Source organism: Triturus cristatus, chromosome 11 (assembly GCF_964204655.1).
Source record: "Triturus cristatus chromosome 11, aTriCri1.1, whole genome shotgun sequence".
Lineage (NCBI taxonomy): Eukaryota > Metazoa > Chordata > Amphibia > Caudata > Salamandridae > Triturus > Triturus cristatus.
Window position 1 is genome coordinate 661,181,669 of NC_140594.1, and position 12,445 is coordinate 661,194,113.

General features: G+C 43.2%; 1 protein-coding gene across 1 annotated transcript in view; it reads left to right on the forward strand.

Annotated features, from left to right (window-relative positions):
* LOC146785271 (serotransferrin-A-like) overlaps window positions 1-12,445 on the forward strand; it is a 198,647-nt gene that overhangs the window by 162,874 nt on the left and 23,328 nt on the right. The gene's annotated exons all lie outside the window — the stretch shown is intronic.

Here is a 12,445-nt window from a genome sequence, read left to right on the forward strand (position 1 = left end):
TGTGCCTTAAATCCCCCATAAAATGATACCTCAATAATCTTTTAAATTTTTACCTGTCAAATAAAATACATTTCTGTGTATCCAACTGATCAGCATCAAAACGACTCCTCTCAATACATCATTGCCCTTTTTTTATCATTTAATAATTTTAAGTCAATTTCATTCTGTATAACTTCACCATCTATTTACATTTTTGTTAATAACACATTAACTTAATTATTAGATTTAACTGAATACAAAATGTAAATCTACAATTCTAAAAAAAATTTTTTAACAACAAATGTTATTGGGTTATTCGTCGAGAGGATGGGCAATAGCCCTACAATGACATGTAGGAGAAAAAGGATTAATTTCACACAGATAACAGCATTTCTACCATTGATCAACACCTGCCAAACATGCAGGCGAAAAACAAAAACAAAATGCAGGCAGTTCTCGATCTCCATACAAGAAAATACGGCACAGTGGCATCGATATTCACATACAGACGGAGCTGGACAGCCTGGTCATGGTGAAGTAGAGAGTAATGAGTAATAAAGAGCAAGGGACACCACTCAGGGGTCCGCATCCGGCAGGGGGGGAGTTCGATTCCTCGATATGTCGCCATCGGGGCCAGATCTTCCGATGTTTTGCAGGGCATCCCCGGGCAAGGAACACAGCTATTTCGGCCCCCATACATCTATCTAACTCGGTCTTCCATTTACCTAGGGTCTAGGGAAATGTCGCTTTCCATAGTTGTGTGATGCCCCTCTTGGCAATAGTGAGAGCCAGAAACAGTAAATGCTGCTTATACCTATTCCCCCCGATGTCGTCAGTGCTATGTAGGAGGAAGAGTCGCGGGTCAAGTGGGAGCTCCCACGATAGTACCTCATTCAGGCAGGACCGAATCCTGCGTCAAAAGGGTTGCAACGCCGTGCAGCTCCATACTGTGTGCAAGAATGTACCCTCCTCCCGGTCACACCGCAAACATGTGGGGGACTGGATAACTCCCATTCGCCAAAGTCGAGTCTGGGTATAATACGCCCGGTATAGGTATTTGAACTGTATTAGACGGTATCGCGTGGAGACCGTCGAACCCCTCGGACTAGCGATGGCTTCAGCCCAGTCGCCATCCGTCAGGTCTGGGATGTCGGCCTGCCATGCGAGTCGTGTCTTGTCAAGTGTCGTTGGTGTGTGGGTCGTCAGAGTCTGATATATATGCCTAATTTTGTGGAGGCCAAGGTCGCCCATCAGCAGGCGGCCCTCCAGGGGGTGAAATTCAGGGAGGCCCTCGAGTGTACGAATCAGGGGGGTGAGTGCATGTCGAAATTGAAGGAATTTGTAGAATTGTGTTCTATGGAGGTCGAAATCGGTCTGTAGTTGCTGGAAGGATTTCAATGTGGTGCCCCGTAGCACATCTCCGAGGGTCGAGATTCCCATGAGGTCCCTCCCCCGGAACCCCTTCAGAGCGGTCACCGGGCAGAGGTATGTACCCTGCCACAGAGGGGTTTTCTGGGTGAGTTTCCCATTCCAGCCCATCTGTCGGGCTTTAGCCCGCCACAACTGTATCACAACTCTACCTGCAGGCGGCATGAACTCTAGGCGTGTGGCACTGTATAAGGAATGGAGGCGGGGAGCCCGCTCCATCGCTGCATGCTCTATCGCATATGCCGGATCTGTGGGGGAGTTATACCACCATTCATTCACCATGAGTATGTGGGATGCCACATAATATGAGTAGATGTCCGCAGCTGCGATCCCCCCACAATATGTAGATTCACAGGTGCGGAGAGCAACCCTAACTACAATTCTACATTTTGATGTTTTTTCTGGTTTTATAGCATACTCACTAAGCATTTGTTTTTAGTATTCCTTAATTTTTATACAATTCTTTTTTATCAGGTACAAACTTCTCCTGTAAACATTTGTTTATTAATAACACACTATAAGCATCCGAATTACTTTTACCTTATAAAAAAGTTGAATTGGAAATCATATTTCTAATTGGGGCAGGGCACTTTCTGCTTCCTCCATTCTAAGGTATGCTACTTGCTCTTTTTCATTATAATAAAACAATGTCATCCAAACATTTCTTTTATTATTCACCTTCATTCTTTTAACAAAAGAATTGAATTGGTTGATGTATTTTAACAGTAAAGCCTCTTTTTTTCCTGTCTGCTCATTTTAAGGCTACTGAAGCAAGCTGCCTTTGGCCTTGATTATGAGCGGAGCTACTGGACATATGGGATTGTGTGGCCATAGCATTTTCACATAATTATAGATTTGCTGCATGTGCCACATAATCCATCATCTAATGCATAATCTGCTGAGTTTAACAAAAAAAATAGTTTCTAGATCAAATTGTTCAAACGTTGTATGCAGCAACGTGTTATCACGCAGTGGAAGGCCCTTTGAAAAGGTTCACTAGTCACCTTTCTGATGCTTATTGCTATATTTGGGTGTTAAAACAATGCCAGACAGTCTCCCAGATTTGGAGTGCTAGATGGGCACAGGGAGAACCTGGACAAAACACATTTATTTTTAATACTGTGGCTGTGGTGACTGCACCTTAGGGCTTGCTCGGGCTGCACACCAACCATGGAGCGCTCTTGTGGTTTCCCCTTGCCCAACAAGAGTTCCTTGGCACACCAACTATGATCCTCGCTCCTGAGAGATTGCTGCCAGCCAGACGGTCCCCCTACTGATGACAGGGCTTGGGCTTGGGCCCTGGGGCAAGTACAAACCTTGCCATCATAGCTGCTATTGCCACCCCACTACATTGCTGGATAGCTGGCACTTGATTTGGAGGTGCGGTGCCCTCTCCACTGTGCATCCAGCAGTCAGTTCTTAATTTGTCCCTCCAGCCGGCACCACACATTGTCCCTGCCAGCGCTGCCAGTGACAAAACCAACACAAGTACTAACCACAGTGTTGTAACGAAACTTGAGGGGGCCCCCCTGAAAAGTACACCATGGGATTCCCTCCTCCTCAGCTCATCACCTACCATTTTGGCCACTCTGCATTACGGGGGCTGTGTGGGCTTATGTTACGCCACTGACTAACCATCGCACTGCTAGAAGCGTGACAATTCAAACCATCCCAGGCCACCTAAAGCTTTAATAATGAGAGCAACAGATGCTATTCAATTTTAATGTATATTGACTTATGAAAAACTTGTGCTTATCTCAAAATTTGACAGACAGCACCACCATGTGGTGACTGTCACTAGAGCTGGTGCTGACAATTGAGTGCCGGTGCAGAGCACCGGAAACCACTGGCTCAAATTAAGCACTGCCGGCAATCTCACCAGGGGCAAATCAGATACGCAATCCGGGGTGAATTTTAAGGCCCTCAAAACCATGACCAGCAACAGGAATCCAGTCATGACATTATTGCGAGGGATGAAAAACAGTCTATCAATGATTGATTCCAAAATAGGCTCACTTACCCGCTGATAAGATGACATGAAGGAACATCTGGCCCGCAAACATGGGTATATAGCTATGGCTGAAAAAATTTCAGATGTGGAAGGCGACTTGGCACAGCACTGCACAATGTTAAAGGAGATAGCTTCTGAAATTGAAAAATCAAACTGAAGCTCTTAGAAGCATCATTAGAATCCTAGGTGTGGCCAAATCGATGGCAATAAAGTGAATGGAAGACTACTTAGAAAAACTTCTCTGGGACATTTTTGGTGCGGACTACACATGCAGGTGGTGGAAAGAGCTCACCATGTGCTAACCCCCACACCGATCCTTGGAGCAATACCATGCTTATAACTTATAGGGACAGGGACACCATACTGAGACTTGCATGAGAAAAACATAACATTCAATATGAAGGTATGGCTCTGTCATTTTTCCCGGACTTCACTCAGAGCGCACAAGACGCTTGATGGCATTCCCCTCAGTTAAGAAAAAGCTACAAGACATGGGGATCCAGTATGCAATGTTTAACCCGGCCAGGCTCCGATTCTCCCTAAAGGGTAAAACCCTGATATTTTCAGACCTAAGGAAGCAGTCTCACTCCTCAAAAAACACAACAAAGACAGGGGTAACTCTCACTCAGAATGCAGGGATTTAACAGAACATGGACTGGACGATTCTACATATTCAACATGGCCTTACATCTTCGGTGTTTAATATGCACTGAACCTGATACTGAGACTCATCAGATGATGTTTGCATAAACTCCCTGTCTCTTGCCCTATGTGAAGTTTGCAGACATGCACCGCTACTGCATATCCTTTTCTACTTGCAGGCTTTCCACCTGACTACACTCCTCTGATTTCATGAACTGCAAGGACAATTCTCATGTTTATTGCTTTTCTAGCTCCTCTAGGCAAGAAGCCATTTGAACTAATAGCTACATGTTTTTGCTAATGCTTATGTGTATTGCTAGGTTATGTTGGATGGGGCTTTTGGGGGGACAGCACTAGGCATGTGGGGCCTGGTGGGTGGGGTGTTCACAGTTCTTTTAATGCATGCTCAGCACTCAGACTAGACCGGGACAACCCGGATCAGATTACCACTTATTCAACGGCACTAAACGAGATACCCTCACTGGGATCATGCTCTTTAGCAAGCTCTGCATACCATAACCCTAAAATGTATGTTGCAGAATGTTAGAACGCTAGGCAACTTGCAGAAATGTACCAGATTGTAGCTTACCTATCACAACAAAACTTCAATGTAGTATTTCTTCAAGAAACACACCTGGCCCCCACATGAATCGCTGCTTTTGCTAAATCATGGAGATAACACTGTTATTTTGCATCCTACTCCATGTACTGAAGGGATGTAGCTGTCTTAATTAACCGGTAAGCCAAGTTGTACCACTTTCACACAATTGCAGATACAGAGGGGAATTATTTACTTGTCCAAAGGCTATTTGGCATCACAAATGTCACTCTGGTGAACTCCTATGCTTCGAACACAGTTTGTCCGAAAGTCTTTTTATTTTCAAGTTAAAAGTCAAATGGTCTTTATTCGGATATAAAATATCCATAAAAGTGCAAGTCATCACCACCAATAGGATATAAATATACAATAACATAAAACACATGATAAAAATAAGTTGGGTATCAAGACAACATTATTAATAGCATGAACAAATGTGCAAAGATGGCAATAAAGTGCAGATAAGTTCAATGTGTACGACATGTGAACGTCAAACCAACCGTTACATTTGTGCAAATTGGCAATCCAAAAGCATTAGATGTAAAATGTCTTTAGATGCAAATCATCACCACCAAATTAGAAAACGAGTAGGATTTATCAAATCAGCATCGTTAAATAACACAAAACAATAGTGCAAAATAGCAGTAAAGTGCTAACAAGTTCAATATGTACACTATACAGACGACGAACCTAGCTGTATCAATGTACAAATTAGCGGTCCGTGAATATTAAATTAAATAAAAGGGCCTCAGATAAAATGCGATCTATAGAGTGTCCATAGTGTTTCGCGAACGTACCGCAGATTGCAAGAAGGAACTTACTCTGAAAATCATATCATCACTTCCTAGCCGCAATGTTTCATCAAATGCCAGTTTATAATCAATAATAGCATGTGACTTAAAATAAGAAATCAAATACTGTTTAGTGTGTCTGATATAAAAATTACAGAAGAGCAGGAAGTGTAAAATTGTTTGTTTTTGACCATTTCCGCATGGGCAGAGCAAGTTCTCTAGATTTTTGTTAAAGCCAAGTGGGAAACAGAGTGAGTATTTTATGCTCCCATCCCTGAGGCGAAAGAGCAAGCTCCTGTTCCATCTTCCGATATTTTTCTTGAGGTATTCCTGTAGCATATCATTTTTATTGCCTGAGCGTGTCAAAATGGAAATATATCTAATTATTGATGGTTTATAGAGCTCCGTGTGTCCTCTTTCCCTTCGGAATGAATCATACAGTGCCTCTCTCACAGTTTTTGTGTTCATGCCGTCTATATTTAGGGGATGGGAGAAGATATATTCGAGTTTCACACTGACTAGACTTTTCCTAACAGCAGTAAGCCAAGGTATAGAGCTACCCCTGTCGCATTTAAGGCAATCATTGATTATTTCCTGAGTTAGAATTGCTGCCGGGTTTCGCCGTATCTTTAGCCAGAACAATGCTGGCCGAGATTTGATAAAATCCTCGACATAATACAAGTTTAATTCTTTATGGCATATGTAAGTGGGTGATGAGATTTGGGCCCCTAGAACCTTTCTGAAGAATCTATTTTCTTCTGTTTGGATACCACTGCAATTTGTGTACCCCCACACCTCAGCACCATAGGTTGCGGTTGGTAGACATTGTGATTTATAGATCTGTAGTAAAGGTATCACAACCTCATCCCGCTTTGGCTGTCGTAGGCTAATGATTGAATTAACTGCCTTACCGAGTTTGTTTCTACCATGAGCTACATGTGCTGACCATGATCCAGAATCTGAAAAACTAAAACCAGGTACGGAAAAGTGCCAGTGCTTTTTAGAACATTGTCTCCTGATACTATATGATCGATACGATGTTTTTTGGGCCCGCAAGACATAATATATGATTTTTTAAAATTGGTACACAAATCCAAATCTGCCATAAAAGAAACAAAACCCATGATTAAAATGCGGAGTGCTTTAGGTGTGCGGCCCATCAGGACCGCATCATCTGCATATAAAAGTACGGGGAATGGTTTGCCGTTAATTTTCGGTACATCGCATGTAGATTTAGACAGGGATTTATTTAATTCATTTATTTAAAGGATAAAAAGTAGGGGGGCCAAGACACAACCTTGTCTGACCCCCCTACCAATTAAAATATCCCCGGAGACCTCTCCTTCATTATTTATCCTTACCTGAGCTTTTAGGTCTCTATGCAAATGTGCCAAAAAATAAACAAGTGTCTTATCCAACCCGTAATTTAAAAGAATCTCCCATAATCTTGATCGATTGACAAAATCAAAGGCTAACGATAAGTCCATAAAACCCAAATACAAAGGGACTTTTTTGGCGATGGTGTATTTGCCTAATATAAGATTTAAATTCAGACACTGTTCTACGGTTCCCACATTGCTTCTAAATCCCAGCTGACAAGAATTTAAAATTTGGTTATCCTCTGCCCAATTCCTGATTTTATTAAAAATCACTCTGCCCAAAATCTTCAGTGTATTATCTATTAAAGATATAGGACGGTAGCAACTAGGATTGGATCTATCGTCCTTCTTAAAGATGGGCACGATGATACTGGTTGACCAGGTTTTCGGAATTGTAGTGTTGGACAGATTATTAAAAACATTGCAAAGTAAAGGGGACCAGAAATCGGGTTCAGATTTAATAAGGTCGATTGATAACCCATCGGGCCTGGGGCTTTATTCCCTACACTTTGATTTATGGCATCTTCAACTTCGGTAATAGATATAACAACCTTATTAGCTGGACGAAGAAAGTCAGTAGTTGTTGCTGGGGCTGTGTATATTCTTGCAAAATGCTCCTCCCATGTCTTACTAGGTATGTTACAATTAATAGGGGTTACATTGGATCCCATGGACCTCATAGCTTTCACCTCACCCCAAAACCCAGTTACATCTTTAAGTGCAGCAGTGAGTACAAGGGAGTCCCACCTCTCCTTCAATATCTCCTCAGTACGCAATTTGATTACTTTCTTATAACGTCCTCTCAAGGCTTTAACCAAAGTCGTGTCCCTGGGTTTTTCGGCTAATGCCTCGCGAAGGTCACGGTTTGCCCGTGAACAAATCCCGTTAAACCATCTAGGGTTCTTATTTTGTTTCCTAACAGGTTTAGAAATTTCCTGTTTGATGCCAACACATGACCCAGTAAAGGCCTGAATGATCTCTGTATCAGGGCATCCGCTAGACAAGCACGTTTCCACAAGTAAGGGGTAGGATTTTATAATTTGTGCGAATAGGGCCTTATTATCTATGCCCTTCCAGATTACTTTAAGTTTGTCAGTGGATGCAACCAGATTCTTTGCCCCTATTACTTTCCGTTTAATAAATTTATTAACAAATCTGATAGTTGTAAAAATTGGGTTGTGGTCACTATAGCTAGTGCATAAAACTTCAGCCTTGACTAAACGGTTCTCAAGGGATGATGATATAAAAACATAATCAATGGTCGATGAACAGCCGCGTCCTCTAAAGGTAGGCAATGGGCCTTTATCAGACATACAACCAACTTTCTCCATAACGTTGGTTAAATCCCTAGACGATAGATGATTATACAATTCTTCCCCTCTTTTACACGGAATTACTGGGACAGGTGTAACTGTAATATTATCCATTCTTTTGTGCAAATGCGCATTAAAATCACCCCCCAAACAAATTCCGTCCAATTTGCCAAACCTTTTTCCTTCTAACATATTATCAATAAAATCAAATAAGGTGATAAAATTCCTATATGGCAGTGATCTAAAATCATTATTATAAAAATGTATAAAACATAACGTGATCCCATTCGAATAGAGTGTGGCCTGAAAGTGACTATCATTTGTTTCCAAGGGTTTGGTATTGCTTCCTGCAGTGATCTTTATCCATGTGGATAATCCCCCGCTGGGTCGGCCAACTTCAGGGCTAAGGGCAGTACTGTTGTAGCAAACAAAACCTTCAAGAAGCAAACTACTAGTACTCCATGTCTCCTGAAACATCAAAACATCAAAACTGCTAACCATGTTGGTCCACTCTACTATATTTATTTTTGATTTTAGACCAGCGATATTCCAGCGTAGTATTTTTAGATGTTGATCAGAAGACAAGGGATCACTGGTGACAGGGCAAAAAGGCAACAGTTCTACCGGGCAGGCCATTTGAAAATTCCCGATAGGGCTGGATTTAATCGTGGCCTGGTTAACCATTGGTGCATCCCGGGACTGTACTACAATATTCGAAGATTCGCTCGGTAGTCAGTCCTGTCCCTCTAAGTCAGACAGGGCAGCGAACCGGTTATGTACAGGCTATATCGAAATGGCTGAATGGTGGATTCTTTGAGGTGGTCTGTAGAAAAAGCCAAGTGGTAGTGAAATTATAGCCGTTGGAGTACTAAAGTGGTTGATGTTACATTTTAATATACCTTTCACCAAAGAAGGGTACCTAAAATTCACAACTATACAGTCGCCCATAATATTTTTAGTCGAGGGTCCTACCCATCCCACCCGTCGCACCATCAGGATTTCGTTGGCAATCTCCATACCCATCCCCTTATACTTAGATAGCCAATCAATACACTTATTCTTGAGTTGATCCCAAGACTCACTTTGGTCTTCATACAGGGGGGGTACTCCAGCTAAAACTAAAACATAAGGACATGCTTCTGGCGGCAGATTGAGTACAGCATCGGCATGTATTTTAGCCCGAGTAACAAGAATAGGCTCATTATTTGGGTATGGCGTTGATTTTGTGGGTGCTGTCGCAGGTGGGGTAGGAAGGGCTACTATTGGCAGTGAGGTGTGACAAGGAGATTTATTTACCACAGGTACTTTTAACAAGGGCAATGTACTAACCGAAGTGCTAAACATGGAATTGCAAGGCAAGCTCTTCTTGTTACCATCGCACTTTTCACATATATTATCTACACCAGGTATAATACATTTGCGACTTCCCCCTACAATGCCTTTGTTGATTGCCTCCATATCTTTCAGTAGCCGTTCACCCCTAATTTGATCAATAATGATAGTCCCTTTCCTTTTGGTATCCTCTTTCTTCACCAGGCTTTCCAATCTGTCCAGATGTTTAAAAATATTATTAAACTGTCTATCCATTAGACTTTTCAATTGCTTAAAAGTGGAATCCACTATAGTGTCAATTAGGTTCTCATTTGACCTTCCTAGCGTGCCATTTACAGATGTTGGCTCAGTTTGTGTACACATAGAGTTAGATTCTGCTATAGTTGTGGTCAAATCAACAGTACTATTAGTTAGACCATCTGGTTGTGTACTCGTGCTGACTAACCCCCCACTTGCTGTGGTTTTTTCTCGTAACCACATGCTCTGAGGGGTTGGTTGGGTTTTATTATTGCGAGGGGGTTGTTTCCTCTTACTAATAGGCGTTTTGATATTGCCTCTCTTCCTTTTCCCCCTGGCGGTCTTTAGGTTTTGGGCCGGGTTAGTGGTGCTAGGGTCAACTTCAGTTACCTGCTGGGAGTCTGCAATATCAACAGAATCAATAATGTTCTTATCAATCCCCGAGGCCACAGATAGATTCTCATGATGGGTGGGATTGACAATTGTTATACTTGGTGTTAACGGCACAGGGGTTGTAAGGTCATCATTCTCGGGACCACCAGGCATATGTAGAGACGATGCTGTTTGGCCCAAGGATAATCTCCATTCAGTATTTTCAATTTCGGATGTGACCAACATGAAAGCATTTTCAAGCATGCTTTCAAAGGAAGACGAGATGATGGAAGAACTTCTGGAACTCTGGGCAGATGTGATGGCGGAACGTTTCCCCATGGTTAAATTATACACTCACCTCACCTCACTTCTTAGAGGGGAGGTCTAGCCGGGCCTAAAACGGTCTTGCACCTGTCCCGGCTTTTCTCCCGACGCCACCCGCACACGCCCCGCGAGGCAGGAGGCGTTCCTTTCGCTTATGGCGCCTCCGTGGGCGTCGCTGGGGCGGCTGGAAGACGTAGTTCCCTGCTGCAGCCGTAGCCCTCACAGTGCAGTATAGATCGTGCAGAGAGGGAGAAGGATACCTCACGGCGCTGGCAGCTAGAAAGGAGCGAAGCCGTTACCGTTGCAACGTTGGCAGGTCAGGTCAGGTCACACAGGGTTAAACTTCAACGTTGACAAATGAAACTCCAGAGATCTAAGATTCGCAGGTACACAGGTACATGACGCGGAGAAAGCTCACCCACCGAGAGAGCAGGTCTTCATGATTTACATTAGGGCAGCACTTTCTCACCTCGTCCGCGTTCCAGATTTTCGGCGGACATCAGCACATTATTTTCTTATTATCCCGTGTCCACCTACTGGACATGCATTCAATACTGTGGGGTGGAGATCACAACATGGTATTAGATTCACTACTTGATAGCACCAAGGGATTATCCAGAAGACACAACAAGGAGAGTGTTACTATAGTTACTATGGTACATGGAAATGAAATGGGAGATATTTGGAGGGAATGCTACCACCATTGCCAGGAATACACATGTTATTCCTCGGTGCATGACTCCTCCTCTAGACTGCATGCTTGGTTTAGCACAAAAGATGTCATGGGATGGACTGTTCACTGCCAACATCTTCCCCATACTCTATGAGACCACTCCCCAGTGGTCCTAGACCTTGCCCTCCCTGATGAGTCCCACATCCTCTGGCAATGGTGCCTCCAAACTGCAAACCTGCTGAGCAGGGAGTTCTTGGAAGAAGTTTGAGAAGCCATTAGAAACTACTTTAGCGAGAACAAAGACTCTATACACTCCACTATCATGCTATTGGAGGTGTATACAGCAGTGATCCAGGCAAAATGTTTAGGAAAAAGTAATGGTATTCTGAAATCCATTTGGGGTGATCTGACCAAGCTAGAGGGTGAGTATAATATATTGGAAGACCGAAACAACCGCGGATGAGTGGCAGCACTGCTGGAACCTCTGCTAACCAAAATACAGGAGTACAAGGAAGCGGCTGACAGGGAAGTCCACTTCAATGGTAAATATGAAAAAGCCCTTTTATATGATGAAGGGAGTGCCCTGGACATAGCCTCACATCTCTGGTCAAACCAAAATGGACAGCAAATAATGTAATCAGGCTCACAACACAGGCAGGGCAGATGGTACCTTGCTCTGGTGATATCCTAGAGATCTTTACTAGTGTCTACCAACACCTATATAGCTCCAGATCCAAGGAGTCTGAAAGGGACATCTACACACTTCTTGATGAATGCGTAACATGGTTAGAACCTGACCAATGTGCCTCACTCTGTCAGCCGAATACAGCCAAGGAAATACGTGGGGTTATCATCCTCTTAATAAACCCGTAGTGCTCCTGGAAGTGACGGCCTTCCTGCTGAAATTTATAAAGCATTTTCAGAAGAACTGATCCGGGTATTGTTGGCTGTCTCTGAGGAGGCATTTCACAAAGGGAAACTCTACGACATGTTGGGTTAAGCCATTGCCAACACGCTCCTCAAGCCCGAGAAACCAGCTGACAGATGTAGCTCCAATCGCTGTCTATCCCTCATCAATGTAGGTGGTACAATGCTCATGAAACTCATGGCCAATTGGCATTTTACCATTGGTACCTTCCCTGATGCGCCTAGATCAGTCGAGTTTATCCAAGGCCACCCCACAGCAGATAATCTACATGCACTTTTCGCGGTCACACAACAATTAGATCCAGAACTGGAGGAGATGTCAATGTTCCTAGATGCCGAAAAGGTGTTTGATTCCATCGAGTGGCCCTTCCTTTTCATTGTGTTGGAGATGATGAAAGTGGGGAGGGCCTCCCTACAATTGATCAAATTAATCCATGGC